The following is a 19,424-nucleotide window of genomic DNA, read 5'->3' as shown; positions in this document are numbered from 1 at the left end:
CTCACTCTCTTCAGCAGGATCCCTTGTGCTTGGCCTAATGTTTGACCATGGGTCAATGCATTTGTTTTTATCATTTACAGGTTGAATCCTCTCTGACAACTACTGGGCTAGACATCAATCTATCAGTATAGCAGAATACTCTTAGGCATTATTATAGTGACATTTTATTTTCACAAGACATATACTAGGTCTCTGGGCACCTAGCCCCTGGGTCCTAGTTCTCCAGGCAGTCAGGGGTGGGCTCACGCTCGAGGCATAGGTCTCAGATATTTACTTCAGGACAATCAAAGATTGCAATGGTTGTTGGAGAGTCTGTGCACTGTAGCATAGCTCCTTTAGGTGATACAGTCAGTCCTAGGGAAGTAACTATATATATATATATATATATATATATATATATATATACATGCTGAGAAAATAACACATTAAAGATGTAGTTTCATTGTTGTTTGATTCATGTGATTAAATATGGCAGTTAATTTTTTCTTCATTTTCTGGCATGTTTCTTTTCAGCACTATAGAGTTTAGACATGAAGGAGAGCTTTTATAAAATGAGTATAAAGAGTTTGCATCAGCATTCTCCCTCTTTCTGCCTTTGTCTCTGTTTCCCACTCTCCAGTACTCCTGTCCCTTCTGCATAACTCCCTGTTCTGGCAAAACAACTCGCACAAAAACTACCATGGTGATGTCCATGTAGAAAATCTCTGTACGTGCTTTGTTTCAGTGACCTGATTTATGGATGTTGAACCTGAGTTATAAAATAGAATCTAATGTGTTCATGAAAATTACACACTAACAAATCACCAACTACATGAGCTCAATAGGAGATCAAGACTAAAGAAGACACGGGAAATAGAAATAGACCCAGCACAATATTCCTGTGGAAAATCAACAGTGAGATTTAGGACACAGATAACACATTTGTCTTATTGTTTTGTAAATTATTTATTGTTTTCTCCAAATCTCTATTCTCTGATTAGTCTATTTCCAGATGGCATAATGAAGTTTCAAAATTTCAAATATTCTTCTCTTGTGGTCTAGCTGGCTTTATTTATAGTGACAGCCAACTTCAGCAGCTGTTCACTCCCAAAACATTTTTCCGTCAACAGATTTTCATTCCAATCAATCTGGATCATCTGATTTTCTATAACAGAGTATTTCTCTACAACATTTTAGGGCTTTATCTTCTATTAAAATGACAATGTTATATTTGATTTGCAAATTTCTAGCATCTCTCTAAACTTTCTAACATTCAACTGACCACTCCATAAGGTATAATAAGACTTAATTAATTACTTTTAAGCTAAGTCATAATATAGCTTTGCCTTTTAATATTAAATTGAATTAATTCTCTTATTTAAATGTCAATGATCTTCTCAGTTATGCATTTAATTCATTTTATAATTGATATGTAAGTATGCAATGTAGTGCTATAAATATTAAATAATTTGACTCAAAAATTCAAACAATAAAAGCGAAGTAAATAGATATATTCTCTCTGGTCTATGTGATTACTAAGAAGCTGAGGCTGAATTCAGATGGTCCAGGGAGGCTCTTCAGCTCAACTGTTTACTTGTTTTTAACCTAATGCAAGGCATGTTTCTTTCCTTGGTTTTCTCAGCTATAAATTTGCCGAAAATAAATTATCAATCAATATTCTTTAAATAAAAATAAGCACTGAGTTAAGAGGTAAAAGAAAACATATTTCTGATGTATTAAAAGAATTAATTCACAGTTATTATAAAAAGAAAAATTGATATAGTTTGGAAATATAAGTCTGGTAAATAATGTATACAAAAGTTTATTATTGAGATGGAGTTTAGTGATGCATAATTCAAGGTCTATATTTTCTTAGTATTATAGACTGAATGGAATAGTAATAATAATAATAATAATAATAATAATAATAATCAGCAGGAAATTCATGATCCAACCAAAGCAATGCACAAAAAGTGATCAACAGTCATAAGTGTCTCTAATTATTACTAAAAAAGTCATTCATTTAATGGCCAATGATCAGGTAGTTCTCATCAAGGCAAGTCAAGCTCACAATTATTTCAGTTGTACAAAAAAAAAATATTCTCATGACGTCTAAGACAATAGGATGGACCAGGAAGGTGTTGCTATCCTAATATTTATTAAAATTGACTACAAGCTAAAGTTAAGCAGCAAATATGAAGGAAACTTCATTATAACGTAATTAAGGGAATAATTAAACAGCAGGATATTATTCTGTCTCACCTAATTCCATAAATCATATGATAGTCTTAAAGGAACAGATTCACTCCACTTGAAACGTGATTTCAGCGTCTCATTTTCTGCATTTGGTAGGCCTTCTGGACAAAAAGAAAACAAGGAAAAATTAGAATTAAATGACATATATCACAGGGATATAAAAAATATCTGTAGAATATTTCACCTAAACACCAAAGAGTATACATTTTATTCAGCCACCCACACAGTTTCTTTAAAGTAGACCACACACTGGAACATAAACACATGCATGTGTGCAATTATGAGTGTGCACACACACATTAACAGGTTAGGAAAAATTGAAATAACTCCATTTATCCACTATACCACATACAATAAAGGTTAAGACAATACAAAAGAAATAAATCATTAGTAATTGAACAAGATCACTGAGATTAAATAACACATTATTGAATGATGACTGGATTGAAAAAGAAATTTATTTTTAACTTCTGGAATTAAATAAAACTGAACCATAAAACAATAAAACCTCTAGGGTACATTAAAAGTAGTCTTGTGCCCCATTTTTTTTTTAAAAAAAAAAATGGATTATTTGGTGTGTTGATGGCCAGTTTCTTGAGTTCTTTATATATTTTGAAAATCAACCTCTGTCAGATGTGGGGTTGCTGAAGATCTTTCCCCATGCTATTGGCTGTCATTTTTTTACCTTTTGACAGAATCCTTTACTTATAGATGCTTTTCAGTTTCATGAGGTTTCATTTATTAATTGTTGATATTAGTGACTGCACAATTGGTGTTCTATTCAGGATGTTGTCTCCTGTACCAATGTGTTCAATGCTATTCCCCACTTTTTCTTCTATCAAGTTCAGTGTATCTTGTTTTATATAGGGGTCTTTGATCCACTTGGTTGTGAATTTTCTGTAAGGTGATACAAATGGATCTATTTGCATTCTTCTACGTGTTGACATCCAGATAGACCAGCATCATTTGTTGAAGATGCTTTCTTTCTTTTTTATTGTATAATTCTGATATCTTTATCAAAAATTAGGTGTTTATAGGTATTTGTATTTACATATGAATCTTTGATTCATTTTCATTGCTTTTATGTTAATACTATAAAGTATTTATTATTACAGCTCTGTAGTACAGCTTGAAATTAGTGATGGCTATACCTCCAGGAGTTTTTTTATTGTACAGATTTGTTTTCACTATCCTGGAATTGCTTATGTTTTTTCCTTGTTCTTATGAAGTTTAGTATTGTTCTTTCAAGTTCTGTAAAGAATTATGTTGGGATTTTAATGGTGATTGACCTGTAATTGTAGATTGTTTTTGGTATGATTGCCATTGTTACTATCTTTCTCTTGGTAATCTATGGGCATGGGAGATCATTCCATCTTCCGATATCACCTTAATTACTTTCTTCAAAGATATGAAATTCTTGCCATAAAAGTCTTTCGCTTGCTTAGTTATATTACACCAAGATATTATGCTATATGTGTCACTATTTTGAATGATACTGTTTCCCTAATTATTTTCTCAGCCAGCTTTTTGTTTGTGTATAGGAGGGCTAATGTTTTTTGTTTTTGTTTTTGTTGTCATTTTGATTTGTTTTGGTTTTTAGGTTATTTTTTATTTAGTCAATTTGCTAAAAGTGTTTATCAGTTATACAAGATTCCTAGACTTTTGGGGGTCACATGAATGCTATCATATCATTTACAAACAGCAATACTTTGATTTCTTTCTTTCCAATTTTTATCACTTTATCTCCTTTTATTGTTTTATTGCTATAGCTAGAACATCAAGAACTTTATTGAATACATATGGAGAGATCAGACAGCCTTATTTTGTCACTGAAATTTTGTGGAATTGCTTAATGTTCCTTTCCATTTAATTTGATGTTGGCTATTGGACTGCTGCATTTTGTTTTATTAGGTTTAGGTATGTTCTTTTTATGTCTGATATCTCCAAGACTTTAATCATAAAGGGGTGTCAAAGATTTTGTCAAAGACTTTTTCAGCATCTAGTGGGATAATCATGTGGTTTTTTTTCTTTCAATTGGTTTATGTGGTGGATTACACTAACAGATTTTTGTACAGTTAACTATCCCTGGGTCACTGGGATAAAGTTTTCTTGATCATGGTAAATGATCTTTTTGATGTGTTCTTGGATTTGGTTTGCCAGTATTTATTGAGTATTTTTGTATCAACGATAATGACAGGATGAAGTTTAATATTATATATTTGTGTAACTGTTTTGTAAAGAAATACTATTAAATAGATGGTGTCAAGAGTTGATGAGAAAATTCAAGGAACACAGAATGAAGCTGAATCACCAAAACCAACTCTTCCCTCATTTCTAATCACTGTGCTTATCATCCTATAAGTTAAAGGAGATAGAAACAAGGAAAAGGGACAGTGCCATCTTGTCTACTAGAAAAAATATAATTTTGAATTAAAATAGCTTGTGTATCAACTGCTTTAAAACATAGAGAAGAAAATTTGGCAAGAGCAGGAAACACTGTGTAAACTGGATAACATCTTTTGTATTTTTTAAATTTTTCACTTATGAACTTCTTAGACATCTTGGATCTTAGAATCAGCTATTATCTCTTTGTCATATATTCCCTCAAATATAAGAGAAAATGCCTTTAATATTAGAAAAAGAATCTATATTAATCTAAAAAACCCCAATTTCTAAACTAAACCTTTCCTATTTCTCATTGTCCGAAGCAGTGATTCTTAACCCAACAAATTTGTCAAACTACAACAAAAACAAAAAAAAAAATCCAAACACTGACTCCTGAGTTTTTGGTTCAGTATGGAGTATGTAGTATACATTCAACAATCAAATATTCCAACTAATGAAGATGCAACTAACCACACGTTAATAATATAAAGTCTATGCCATGATTTCAGTGTGAGATTTTGATATATCAAAATAGCTCCAGTAGGGTGCATCTTATCATCAATATAAACAATTCTCCCTCATAAATCTAAAAACATGATGTTTAGCAAACTGAGTCATCTATCATCTGTAAATATGAATTCTTCATTAAGTTAAAGGTCATTTATCATACCATGAATTCAAGTTAGATATTTGAGATAAAACTACTGTGTTGAGAAACTAAGGGGTTGAAAAATAAAATATATTCAAAACTGTTACAAGACATAAAAAGCCTGTCTGTGTTTGTAGATGAAACTGTTGTTTAGGTAGAAAATCAGATGCAATTGGTAAAGGCTAGTAAAGATAACAAATAACATCAGCAAGTTTAAGATAGACAATAAATAATGATAAAGGAAAATGAATTGCATTTGCAGCCTAGCAAGGAACTGAAAATTAAAACAAAAATAATATTTATGCACTATCATTTCCTTGAAATGTTCAAGGAAAAACATGAAAATGAGCACAATCAATTAAGAAATTAAAACAGCTATAAATAAATGAAAAATGTTCATTTATTATGAATGTTAGAATTGGTATTTTAAAGGTAACATTCCTCAATTACTGATATTTAATACATCCCTTATTAAAATCAAGGCAAGTGGGTTTTTTTGAGAAATCAAGATTAGGATTTATTTTGAAATGAAATGAAAAGGACCTTCAAAAGCCAAAACAATCTTCAATAATATAAGAAGTTACAGAACTAACATGTCTTCACATTAAAGTCTGACACAGATAGTCTATGAAGCAGAAAAGAGACTAGCAAGTTGATTTTTGTGAATTTCTGGTCTAGGAGAAGGTAAAGAAGTAATTTAGAGAAAAAGTGTGGTCTTTCTTTAATAGATGTTGAAATATTATATATTAGTATATAATTTTGTTTCTACTTCACAATATTTTAAAAATTTATTTATTTATTAAAAATTTCCACTTCCCCCCTTCTTCCCATTTCCCTCCCACTCCTCCCACTCCCACTCCCCTCTCCCTCTCCAGTCCTAAGAGAAGTCAGGGTGCCCTGTCCTGTGGGAAGTCCAAGGCCCTCCCCCCTCCATCCAGGTCTAGGAAGGTGTGCATCCAAACAGAGTAGGCTCCCAAAAAGTCAGTACATGCAGTAGAATCAAAACCCAGTACCATTATCATTGGCTTCTCAGTCAGCCCTCATTGTCAGCTACATTCAGAGAGTCCGGTCTGATCACATGCTCATTCAGTCCCAGTCCAGCTGGCCTTGGTGAGCAACCTGTGCCAGATGCAGCGTCTCTGATCTACAAAACCACACATCAGCTTAAATAGATTCCTATATACAACACCAAAGTTTTCATCCTTTAGGAAGGATAATGTTACTTAAAGTTAAAACAACAACAACAAGAAGAAGCTGCCAGCTAGCTTTGATAGGGCACACCTTTAATCCCAGGACTCAGTAGGCAGAGGCAGGTGGACCTACGTAAGTTTGTGGTCAGTTTGGTTAACATAGAGTTCCAGGATAGTAAGGGCTACACACAGAGGAAACCCTGCCTCAAAGAAACTGTATGTGTGTGTGGGAGGGTGTGGGGGGGTGTGGGTGATGTATATTCAATGCAATGCCCATAAGAATTCCAACAAATTTTCCAAATTTATTGAAAGAACAATTTTAGCTTCACTTGGAAACACAAATGCACTGGGGATATCTAAAACAATGTTGAATAATAAAATAACTGCTGGAAGTACCACAATCCCCCAACTTCAAGTTGTGCTATGGAGCTACAGTTAATAAAAAACAGTATGTTATTGGCACAAAAAAGAGTAATGCTAATGAATGGAATGAAATTAAACACCAAAACATAAATTTACAACTATGGGCACCTGATTCTTGATTTAAAAAAATGGAAATAAACACTGGATAAAAGACATCATCTTCAATAAATGGCCCCGATCTAACTAGACATATGGTGTAGAATATAGTGGATCCATATTTTTCACCCTGCAAAATACTTCCCATTTGATCAAAGATCTCAAAATAAAAGTAGAGACAATGAACCTGATTGACAGAAATGTTTAACATCCTTACTCACCAGAAACAAAGCAAATAAAAACTACTTTGAGATTTCATCTTATAACTCTCATAATGTTAGCAATATGAAGCAAAGAGAACACCCTTTCATTGATGGTGGGAATGCAAACTTTTACAGCTATTGTGGATGTCAGTGTATCAGTTTCTCAAGAAGACAGGAATCAATCTACCTCAAGATTATGGGTTGTTTTCTACAAACCTGCCACTTGGCCCCATTGATGAAGACAATACTGACACAACTCAATGACCATGTAGAGGTCAAGTTAGTGTCTACATTGAGTCTTCACTCCTAATTTATATTATCTTTAATACAGGAAGTTGTTGTGCATGCTACCAAAGGAGAAATGTAACCAGGCAAGTGACAAAATCTTTGATCTACAAGAGTGTCCTGCTTTTAAGATATGCTAGGGTGATGGTGGCACAAAGCTTGTACAAATAGCAGCCAATATCTAATGTGACTTATGGACCATTCAACTAGATGGAACCTGTAACTGACACTGCTTAGCTGATCAATAACCTGAACCATGAAAGCCTTGGACATAGGACAATACCAAATACTACTCATCTAAATAAAAAAATAAAAACAGCAAAAATAGCAATCAAATGACTCCTAATGACTAATCACTACATTCATAGATCCCTGTTTTGCTTAGACATCATCACACATGCTTCTTCCTGCAACAGATGGGAGCAAATGCAAAGACCTACACCCAGACATTATGCAGAAAAAGATAACGGAACATTCAGCTTCATATAGAATATTTCCCTCAATTTTTTTTCCTCACAGGCCTCAGGAACCCTGTGGAAGAAAAGGCAGAAAAAAAATGTAAGAGCCAGAGGAAGTGCAGGATACTAAAAACAAGACTCTCTAAATCAACATGATTGACCACCTGTGAGCACACAGAGACTGAGGCAGCATGCACAGGACTTGATTGGGTGTACACCAGGTCCTTGGTGCATAGGTTGTGGCTTCCAGTTTAGGGTTTTATGGGATTCTTTAGTGTGCAAACAAGTGGATCTCTCTATCTTGTATTATTTCATGTCCCTTTTCTTCTATTTTGTTTATTTATGTTAGCTTTTATATTAGCTTCTATTACATAAATATATTATATGATTATATTTTCTTGGATATTCTTTTTCTAATGAGAAACAGAAAAGGAGTAGATGTAGGTGAGCAGGGAAGTAGGGAGGAATTGGGAAGAGTGGAGGGAGAGGAAGCAGTAATACAGATATATTATGTGAGAAAAATAGTTTCAATTACATGGAAAAATAAAGTTAAACATAGACAATAAGAAAGAAAGTATAAATTGTCTATTAATATCTACACATTCTACATGTGATAACTTTCTTGGATCCGGAATATAAAATGTTTATTCAACACTCATTATGAGATAACCTACAGGCTAGCTTAGAACACCATAAAGGAAATGTACAACGAAAGCACAATACCACCCCTGAATAGACATCAGAACAGCAGAGAGAAATGACTACCTCTTCCAAACCTCTGTAAGCATATTGAACAAGGGGAACTCTTGCTCACTAAAGATAGGATGGTAAATTGCCATTACCATCTTGAGTTTACTAGTGTCCTAATAAGTAAACAAAAACTGGAAACACTGCCACAGTAATCATAGGTAGTGGTAACCCTAAGAACCCAAAACCAAGATGACTTCTTATGCAATCTCCAAATTATGACACAAGAATAGTGAGCCACAGAACTTTGGCAATCGTTTAGAAATTTCCAAGACAATATTCTGAGCTGGAAGACAATGTTTCGGAGAGTTCAGATTTGATTAAGTTTTAAGTGTGGTAATGGAGAATATGTAGTAGACCACAACAAGGAAATATGGGATATGGATGACCTAAGAGAAGAAGAAAGAAAAGAATCTGAAGTCATCCAAAAATTTCTTCCTTTTGTCTTCAGAGTTCTTTTCTTCCATCAAACCCACAAACCCTGTCATCTTATTGGAGATACGTGAAAAAGAAAAAAAAAGGAAAGAAAAATGAATCATAAATGTCACAAGCAGTAATGAAGAGCTTACATGTATTGCTAAGGTGAGGAGGCTGATGTCCATGACAAGATTGTTGACACTGACAACATATAAACTTTTAAACATATAAATATATAAACTTTTTTTTAGAAAAAAAAAAGTAGATGAGACTAAAAAATGAAAAAAAAAAAAAGAGTAGAAGGGGGATGAGGATAAATAAAACATTGTTTTCCTGTTCAAAAATCCAATTAAACATAAAAAGTCTGATTGAACAGGTATGCTAAAATATGGTTACTCCAAGCATGTGAAAACTTATACCCACATATTCTGGAATTTATGACATGTTCTTTGCATTCTGGAACTCTCAGAACCCGTGGGTGCCTACAAAGACTTTTGCACATAAGACTCATGGAAATGAGAGAGGCTCGACCAGACTTGCACCTCCCTGAGGATTCGTAGAGAAGTAATGATGAAAAAGGAGACATTTTCTAAAATGATACAGCCCCTCATAACCTGTCCATGTTCTTGTAAGAACACTTCACTGGCACTCTAGTAAGTAATTTTCACCAACTTCATGAGCTTTCCAGGCGGGAACTGAGCCGAATGCCTGCTTTAGTCTGTCTGTTGGTGATCTTATCTGAGATGAACAGATGATCCTTCCACTGGCATGCTTATTAATTGTCAAACAATGACTCACATGTTTATTCATAAACGTTTCTATTGTTGAAAACAAAATAATTAGATCAAATGTCCATCAACAAATGACTAGAAAACAATGCTTTGTATTCCCAAAATTGATAGCACACATCAATGTCTCCTACTCATTAAAGAAATATAAATACGTTCATTCCTCAATTTGCTCAGTATTTCCCTGAAAGCTTTTTTTTTTTAGCTTTTCTTGGTGGCAGTAGCTGCATTCTTATGTACGATATTTCTTCACTGTACTGGAAACTTACAATGACTGGCAGGTAGTGTGTAGCCTTACATCACTGTAAACAAAAGGAGGTAAAAAAAAATCTATATATGTGTTCTTAATGCCAAGTATGATGCCTTAAGGTTTTAATATTTTTGTGCTAATAAAAATTATTTCACAAAGGTCAATTTTATATACTCAAGGTGAGTAAACTTCTCTTATTTATAAATAACATCCCAAAATATATCATAGATTTGAAAATACAAAGAGATGCAAATGACCAAGTTCCATAAGGAACAGGTCTATTGTGATTTTCTTCCTTCATTTAAATGGCTTAATTCTTCACTTACTGCAACCTGATCTGTGTACAGAAAGAGTAATGGTGTATTTTTTCATATATTTCCAAAATTTACAACCAAATATTCTTTTAAAAACTATTTTAATAGTGTCTGCATTATCAGCATAAATACAAAAGAAGAAAACAGCCTGCAAATATATACCTTGCAAATATATTGTTTATATAATAAAATATTAGAACTCTAGTTGACCTTGCAGATTTCATGAAATTTGAGTATTATTTTCAAGACAAGAACCAGACAGGCATTTTCTTTCTTTTTTACTCTTTAGAAGCCTTGCAGTTCTCTTTTTGAAATGCAAGTCTAAAACTTGCACTCTCCACAGAAGCAATAACTGGAATGCATATAACAAAGAGATGTATGTTTCATAAACCCTGTGATAAAATTAGAATCGGGTAATCAGCCACCTTAATCTCTTACATAGTATAAAATCTAAGCACAAATTTTCTTAACAAGGAAATCAATAGGAAAGGATACTAAAAATGTAAGAAAAAGAAACAAAACCCCAAGTGAGGAATGTACTGAGTCATACCTCATCTATACTATTAGGAAATTTGAACAATTAAAACCACGACAGTAAAGTGAAAGATTAAGATACGTCCTTGGATACTATTATGCACAGCATTACATCAAGAAAGCAGAGGAATCATGATAGCACTTTCTAATACACTGCAGCTCTCCAATTACCGAATTCATTTGTGCAAATACTAGAAATGCATGACATTTGCTCTAAATATGTCACCAAGCAACAAAGCAGATGTGGAACAGCAAAGAATCATTTGATGCACACATACCCAAGCAGCAGTTTTGAAAGACTGTACGAAAATACTCAGGAAATCAGCATTGCTGTTACACATGCCACCCAGTCTCAAGGAACTTGTGAGTTTAGTCACTTGAGGCATATTCAAAGAATATGACTGGGAAACGAAGACGTGCACAGTTTCAGTGTACAAACACATGGCACTAACAACTGTCTTCGTTTGTTAAATCTTCCTTCATACAAAGGGTACTAATAGGAGCACCTATGTTATAGGGTTATAAGAAGGCTGAGTTAGCATTATTTATAAAATATTTAGACTATTGAGCAAAATGAATCCAGAATGCAAACTATAGTTTTTAAATGAAAGATAAAGCAATAATAAAGTGACTGCTGAGATGTCTGAGTGGATAAGTGCTTGTGGGGCAAGCGAATAAACCTCAGACTGAATTCCCCATACCTACATAAAATGTTGCTATGTAGAGTGCCAGTAATCCCATGTAGGATGCAGATGAAATCTTGATTGCATATGTTCCATTCACATGATCCTAGAATATGTCAAGGAACCCAGTGTCCTGACCCACAGGAATGGCAATGCCTCCCATGGTCCAAGCGCAGATGTTGACAGTGTGTGCAGACATTATCAACTTCCTTCTCTCAGAGAGCTGCAGACTGAGGCTCTTCTTAAATAGACAACGTAAGAGCCCTCCTACTCATTCATGCTATGTATAGTAAATGCACTGAGTTGCTGGCCTGCTGCTGGTAGGCGTCTCTTGGAGGGCACAGCCCCCACCTTCAGTGTTCTCAGAATTTCTGAATGTGTTTCTATCATTTCTTTATTCCCTGTTATTTCATTCAGGACAATCTCAGAGCCTTGCAATTCACTGAAACCCCATAGCTGGTGTCTGAGAAGAAATAGGTATATTCCAAGAGCTCTCTGACAGCTAACTCAGCCAAACCTATGAGCTCAAGCCTCAGTAAGAGACCTCGTCTCAAAACTTAAGACAGATTAACACTAAAGGAGACACCAAAGGCCTGTATGGGCATTTGGACACACACTTGCACATACCACATACATACATACAGAGAGAGAGAGAGAGAGAGAGAGAGAGAGAGAGAGAGAGAGAGAGAAGAACAATAATAACAATGCTGAAATCAATGAGGAAAATGTGTAAAGTTAAGAGATTCACAGTTCAAATGTCAAATTTCACATCCATTATTTTAAAGGTGATTTTAATGAACACCATTTATACATTTTATATAAAGTTAAATATAAAGAAACAGATGGCTCAACAGTAAAAAGTGTCTGTTGCTCTTTCAAAGGACCCCAAATTAATTCTGAGTTACACACATCAGGAGGCTGACAACCAGCCTGCAACTACAGACCCAGATTATCTGAAGTTTATAGCCTCTGTTGGCACACACATACACACAGAGAGACACACACATACACAGACACAAAGAATTAAAAAATAAATCTTTAAACAAAAATTGAGAAAATAACAAGTCTTTTACTGCTTTTCCACTCTTCTTATTTTAGCATGTAATATATGATTTTGTATATGCTTATTTTATGAGAATAAGATGTAACTCATTTAATAACTAAGAAGTCTTAATTCCTTGTATACAAGTTTTACCGATATTTTCATTGTATTATTTTCTTATATCACTAGTAATCATTAGTATAAGGGAACATTATCACAATAATGGTACTTATATTAGTAAATTATATTAATAAATTATTGATATAATAACAAATGATGAGTGACAAGTACTGAGTACTCTTTGCGATTTATAAGTTTTACACTGCATTAGTGTTCCCCTGAATTATATCCAGTACATACCTATAAAGTGCTGTGGCACTGGGGATGAAAATGGGCCACCTGAGTTCACATACAAGATAAAGACTGAAGGTAAAGAATGTTATTCCTGCAGTAAGACCACCACCTTAGAATTGAGGCTTCTGTGAATATTTCTTGAATATGCTGTTTGGCCTTTGAAATGCATCTCCAGGAGATACTGAAGGGAGAGGTCAAGGGCCTTCATCAAAGTCCCGTTCTGTCATTTGGACTGTACAGAGCATGGACAAATAGAGCAGATGGTGAAAGTTCAACTTGATTTAACCGACCAGATGGAATTGGTTCACAAACTTGAAATAGTTTGTGAGAGAAAGCAGCATGGAATTGAAAACACAGAATGACAAATCACTGGAGACCAGAAAGGGTGTATAGAAAGTAAAAGAATTACAGTTTTTCCAAAGAAGGCTTGAATGACTAAAGCAGGTGTCAGCAGCAATTCAACAGAAAGACATATAAATAATAATAGTATGTCCTAACTTGAAGGAATGAGATTATCCTCCATGCTAAGTATTAATGAGAGACATGGTTACTTTTTAAAGAACTGAAATCAGTATCTGTAGAGTAATGTCTACTAAATGAATTTATAAAAAATGGAGAAATTTATTAATGGAGGTGTACTATTTTAGTTACTACAGAAAAAAGCTAAAATCTATTAAAAATGATATCAGTACTTTTGTTAATACTAATTTAAACAGTTAGTAATATTCTATATATTTCCAAAAGTTTATAAAAGATATTTAAACAAATAGTAATAAATTTCAAATTAATTAATTTACCAGAATGTCAATAAGAAACTTTTAAATTTTGTTCCAATATTGTAATTGGTTAAAAAATTAATTATACTTTCTAAGAGAAATATTACATGTAAAGCCACCATAACCAATTTAATATGATTTTATATTTTATTTTAGCTAAAGTAAATGATTAAAACATTGATATTCTTTCTGTGGTTTAGTCTCTGTTTATGTTCATATATCTGAGCAGATGTGTATGTGAAGATGTATATGTTGGTGTATACACTTATGAAGGCCAGCGATTGATGCGCCTGTCTTTCTCAAACATTTGCTACCTTATTTTTTTAATGAATTTCTGAAAGAGTTCATACCTGACTATGAAGGGTTTTGATCAAATGTAACAGCCATTTTTACTGCTCTAACCAACACTTTCCTCTTGTGATTTTCTAAGTTGTTCAATTTCTTCATATTTGAACAGCTTTCTCATATTAACTTTGTTTTGAGTTTATAAGAAACTTCCTCAGTTCCACCCTTCCCCTTCCTCCATTCTATGTATCTCAACCTTGCTCTAATTCAAACTCCTGGTTTCTTTCTTTTATTTGTTGTTGCTCTCTCTCTCTCTCTCTCTCTCTCTCTCTATATATATATATATATATATATATATATATATATATACATACATACATAATTTGTTTTAATCTTTTCATGCGAGTTCTTATATAAGCAGGCCCCACCATGTCTGGAAAACACTATTTCACATCAGATTCCACTACCTTGCTCTCTTAAAATTTTCTTCTTTCTCTTCCATGATGTTGTGTTGAAGTGGCATTGTGTTGAAGTGGTATGGCAGAAATATTTTTTCTTTTAGGAATGAGCAATACTTAACTACAATTTTTGATACAGGGTCCCTCATTGTGCCTGTAACTCACAAATTGGATAGACCAGCCATTCAGCAAGCTACAGGGATGAGCTCATAGGTCATCAACTGGCTAGACTAGCCATTCAGCAATCTTCAGGGATGAGTTATAGGTCACCTATTGGCTAGAGCAGCCAACCAAAAGCCCCAGGAATGAGACTATAGCTCATTGATTTGCTAAATCATCTAGTCAGCAAACTGTAGGGATGAGACTATCTTTGACACCACAGTGCAAAGTTCTTTTTATATGAATACTAGGAATCTAAACATAGGTCCTCATACTTACACAGAATGCCTCTCGAGTTGTCTTCCTTGTCCTGATACAATTGATTTTAAGAAAGTTTCTAACATGTTCATTCCAAGTATAGAAATTTGAATCTTAATCCCTTCCTGATCTTGTGAAACAGCCTCACAGTGTTTGCAATGAAGTTATTTTTGACATTTTAGAAGATAGCTGCTTTTCATGTAAAGTGCCATACGTATTTCAGGATGGTAACTAGATCTGAGCTTTGCTCAAGAAACGAGGTTCATGTTAGCCTCGGTCATGGTAACTTTTAAGAGAACACACAGCAGAGTGAAGTACAGCTGAAGAGAGAACATACAGAAGTGACGAGTATTGAAGAATGAAGGAAAAAGTTTATGGTCTAACCTGAATTCACTTATAAATAAATTTTAATATTGTAAAAGTTATATTAATAAAAATAAAAATAGTTAATAACTTGGAGCTGTCACTTACAGTAAGAAAACAGTCGGTGACCTAAAGATGAAAGTAATTTAATAAAGTACAGAGAAGTAATAAAATAAAATTCTACAAAAATATGTCTTGAATTGCAATACAAAGCAGGAGGAAAACACCAATACAAACCTTCCTTTTATATATAACATTTGCATTAATATACAATATATGTGGATAGAAGTATGAAAATAAAAATAGTTCACCATAACTCTTTTCTAAATATAAGATATAATGACACCATGCTTCCACAATTTTCTTTTTATATTCGCCCTGTGTCCTAAAATCATTTTTATAGGCAATTATATTCATCTACTCTAGAAAACACCCAGAAACTATGTAATTATCATATTGATGAGAAAATAATTAAAGAAATCATTATTTTCCAGAAATATCCACACATCATTATAAATGTCATAGAAATTTTAGAAACATAACTGTCAATATTAGTTCTAAGTATTTACCTTTTGTGCTTTGAATCTGTTATGATTCTAAATTATACTCCAAAAATCATCTTTGTCTCTGTTAATTGAATTATAGGTACAATTTATCATCATTTCAAAAAAAAGGCAAAATCTAAGCTTTAAGTAGAGTGCTCTTAAAATAGTGTTGAAGAAAACAGGAAGAGAGAAAGAGTAGGGGTCCTCCAGATGGGAAAACTGACATAAGCTATTTCACAACTGTTGATATTTAATAAAGATGGAAAGCTGAATGACAACATCAAGCTACATGCTAATAGATGAAAGAGAGATCATAAGACCTCAAACCTAAACATTAAAACAAGATTGAGACCAGGAGAAATGGTCTCCATAAGAAAGAAATGGTCATTCCTGAAAACATGTAGCTATGAGGAACACATATAATGCATTAATGTGAAAAAAGACCATGAATCTGAAGAGAGAAGGAAAGAATATCTGTGAGAACATTCAGTGAAGAAATATAAGGAGTAGATGTTGCAATTGTTTTATAATTTCAAACAAAACCTAAGAAGAGATCTGGTAAATCAAACATCCACAAGTCAACATAAAAATCCTGTTGATGCTGGAAATATCTGCAATAAAACAAACATAAAATGGCCAACACTCTGAGTAGACTGTGCTACTGTCGTGTTGTACAAAATCCTAATGAGGATAGAGTGGATCATTGTTCAAAACACAATTGAAAAATTAGAGTAAATTTGATAATTGGAGAGAGTTATACAGGCTTAGCTAAGTATACACCATTATTGCCATTAATGACAATAAGTTTTGAATTTTATTGTATGTGACCATTAAAGAAAATGGGACAGTTTTTTATGACTGGTACCGAATCTCTAGGTGAACAACTAGCTTAGAGTAGAGCCCTATCTACATGGTGTTTCTGATGCTATGATAAACAACAGAACCAGAAATACCTGGTGAAGAACCCATTCAGCTTACTGATTACAGTTCATCTCCAAGGGAAGCCAAGGAGGAAGCGAAGGCAGAAGCTTGAAGGAGAAGCAGAAAACGAATGATTATTCATTTGCTTTCAGGCTCAGGTTCAGCTACAATTCCTCTGTTACCTATGCCTTCCTGTCTATGGATGATACTGCCCAGAAGGGGTGAATGCTTCTACATCAATTAGAAATAAAAAAAATATATATTACATAGACATGGACACAGGTCAATTTGCTGGACAAAATTGTTCACCTGAGCCTCCCTCTTTCTTCTTCATAAAATGTTTGGTTATCAACACAAAGGAGTCTGAAGCACATTTTCATCTCCTCCAAGGCCAAAACAGTCTCTGTAGTATAAATAAAATAGACTTGAAATCCTAGTAATTTATCCAGAGGTGTAAAGAATACTTGTGTTCATATTTCCAAGTATGACAGTGCACACCTTTAGTCTAAGTACTACTGATGCAGTGCAGGAGGATCTCTGTGAATTCAAGGCCATCCTGATCTACATACAGAGTTTCAGGATAGCCACACCTACACAGTGAGAGACTGACTCAATAGCAAGTAAGATTCCTGTAATTTTCTTATAATACAAACGTGTATTTTAAGATACGATAAAATATGTATTATAATAAAAATAACACATCTGTCATATCAGAGTATCAGTGAGTGTACAGATTGCTCAGGAACAAAATACAACTGATAGCAACACTTGATATTAAGATAATTAATGGATTAACCAGAAATGACAGCGTAATAGGGGATGCTGTCTGCATGTTTTTTTTTTCTTGAAATATATAAAGAACAGAAGCCCTTACTGCCTTTCTGCCTGAATTCTCAAATGAGTACTTCTTTCTTAGTCATAAGAAAGCTACATACACTAAGGAAGGTAAAGGGAAGTGAATGAAGTTTTCTTTGTACTCTTTTTTTTTTCTTTTGTTTTATCTAGAAATACAACATTTTCAAGACTTTCTTCATTCCATAATCCCAGACCCAACCCTCAGGGCCATTCCTAATGCTGCAACAGAACACCAGCTGTGGCCTCCCCTCCACACTCTCCACATTGCCACCTGTCAATCTCATAGACCAACCCCATGACCTCTCTTCCCCCAGCCTCCAACACCAACTAGTAGTCCCCATTAAAACAACAAACAGGCCACTCAAAAAGGCAACAAAATATATAACAATCTCTGAAAGAGTTGGAGGTCTCTACAAGTTCCCTCCCTTCAGAGCCTGGGGAATCCTGCTTAAAATGGAGAAGAGAGATTCCAGGAGTCAGAGAGAATGAAGGACACAAAGAGAACATGGCCCACTTAATCAACTCAGTAGGGCTTAAATGAGATCACAGAGACTAAAGTAGCAAGCACAGATCCTCCTTGGGATCTCATCAGGTCCACTTTGTGTATACAATAGCTGTTAGCTTGGTTTTCCTATGGAACTCCTAAGAGTGGGAGCAGGAGTGGCCCTACTTTTTTCCTTGTTCTTGCGACTCTTTTCGTTTTGTTGAATCACCCTGTCCAGCATTAATATGAGGGCTCTCATCTTGTCTTGTTGCATCTTATTTTGTTATCTTTGTTTTTTTTTTTTCTTTTGGAGGACTATTCTTTTCTGAAAGGAAATGGAGTGGGGTGGATCTTGGGGATTAGGAAAGTGGGGGGAAGGCTGGAATGACATGGAGGAGGAGTTATTATTATATGAGAAAAAAATCTATTTTCAACAGTAAAAAAGAGATATAAAATATTTTCATATAGCTTTACACACTATGTGCACACACACATATATATATATAAATATTTTATGAATGTGTGTGTGTATGTGTGTTTGCATGAATATATCTGTGAATGTGTAAGAAAACCACAAAAGTTTAAGGAACAAATAAGCTTCTCAGAAATTAGATCCGTCTTTGATGATATTTAAACAAAGATTTCATTTTAAGTGAAGGTTTTTAAAAATTTTTAAGACAGACTTCAGAAGTATTAAAAACAAATTTATAATTGACAAAGCTTGTGGTAAGGACTTCTACACTGCCCTATTACACCTAAGTTGTTCAATGACAGAAAGGTAAAAATTATCACTTTTATATGTGTATTAATCACAATGTATTTAAATACCAAAAAATAACTAGTTAAAATAAACCAAAGAATGAAATCTGAATCCATAGATTAATACATGTAGTTGGCAGTACAATATAATAAGTTTGAAGAAATGGAGACATAATCAAACAGCTCAATTTCATAGTTTGATTCCCACCAGTTTAGAGTGTTCTGAAATACATTGCAGTGGGGAACTTTAATAAGACTAATTTTGATAGCATACCATTATTGTTCTTAATCCATCTTTCTCAGATGATCAACAATATAGAACAGTTCCTTTTGCATTTCACACCCTACGTTACACTAGAAGTGCACTAATTTATTTTCTTTTAATAAGTTCTTTTAGCATTGCTTGTATGAGAAGCTTTTAAAGAATTGGGCTGAGAGATAGGAAACAGTGTTCTGGAGACTTGCTTTTCAATTCAGACTATCCTCTAACTTTTACTATATTAGAGAT

At 33.8% G+C, this 19,424-nt stretch overlaps 1 long non-coding RNA gene across 2 annotated transcripts in view; it reads right to left on the bottom strand.

Annotated features, from left to right (window-relative positions):
* LOC119800099 overlaps positions 1-13,280 on the bottom strand; it is a 38,209-nt gene extending 24,929 nt beyond the window's left edge. For both annotated transcript variants that reach the window (XR_005282981.1, XR_005282982.1), the window contains exons 1-2: positions 13,060-13,280; positions 2,242-2,336 (exon numbers count right to left, since the gene is read on the bottom strand). This is a non-coding gene — a long non-coding RNA (uncharacterized LOC119800099). The remainder of the gene's footprint in view (positions 1-2,241; positions 2,337-13,059) is intronic.
* Positions 13,281-19,424: the final 6,144 nt, after the last annotated feature.

The sequence above is a fragment of the Arvicola amphibius genome, chromosome 13 (genome assembly GCF_903992535.2).
Source record: "Arvicola amphibius chromosome 13, mArvAmp1.2, whole genome shotgun sequence".
NCBI classification, from domain to species: Eukaryota; Metazoa; Chordata; class Mammalia; order Rodentia; family Cricetidae; genus Arvicola; species Arvicola amphibius.
This window is presented reverse-complemented; position numbering and strand designations above follow the sequence as displayed.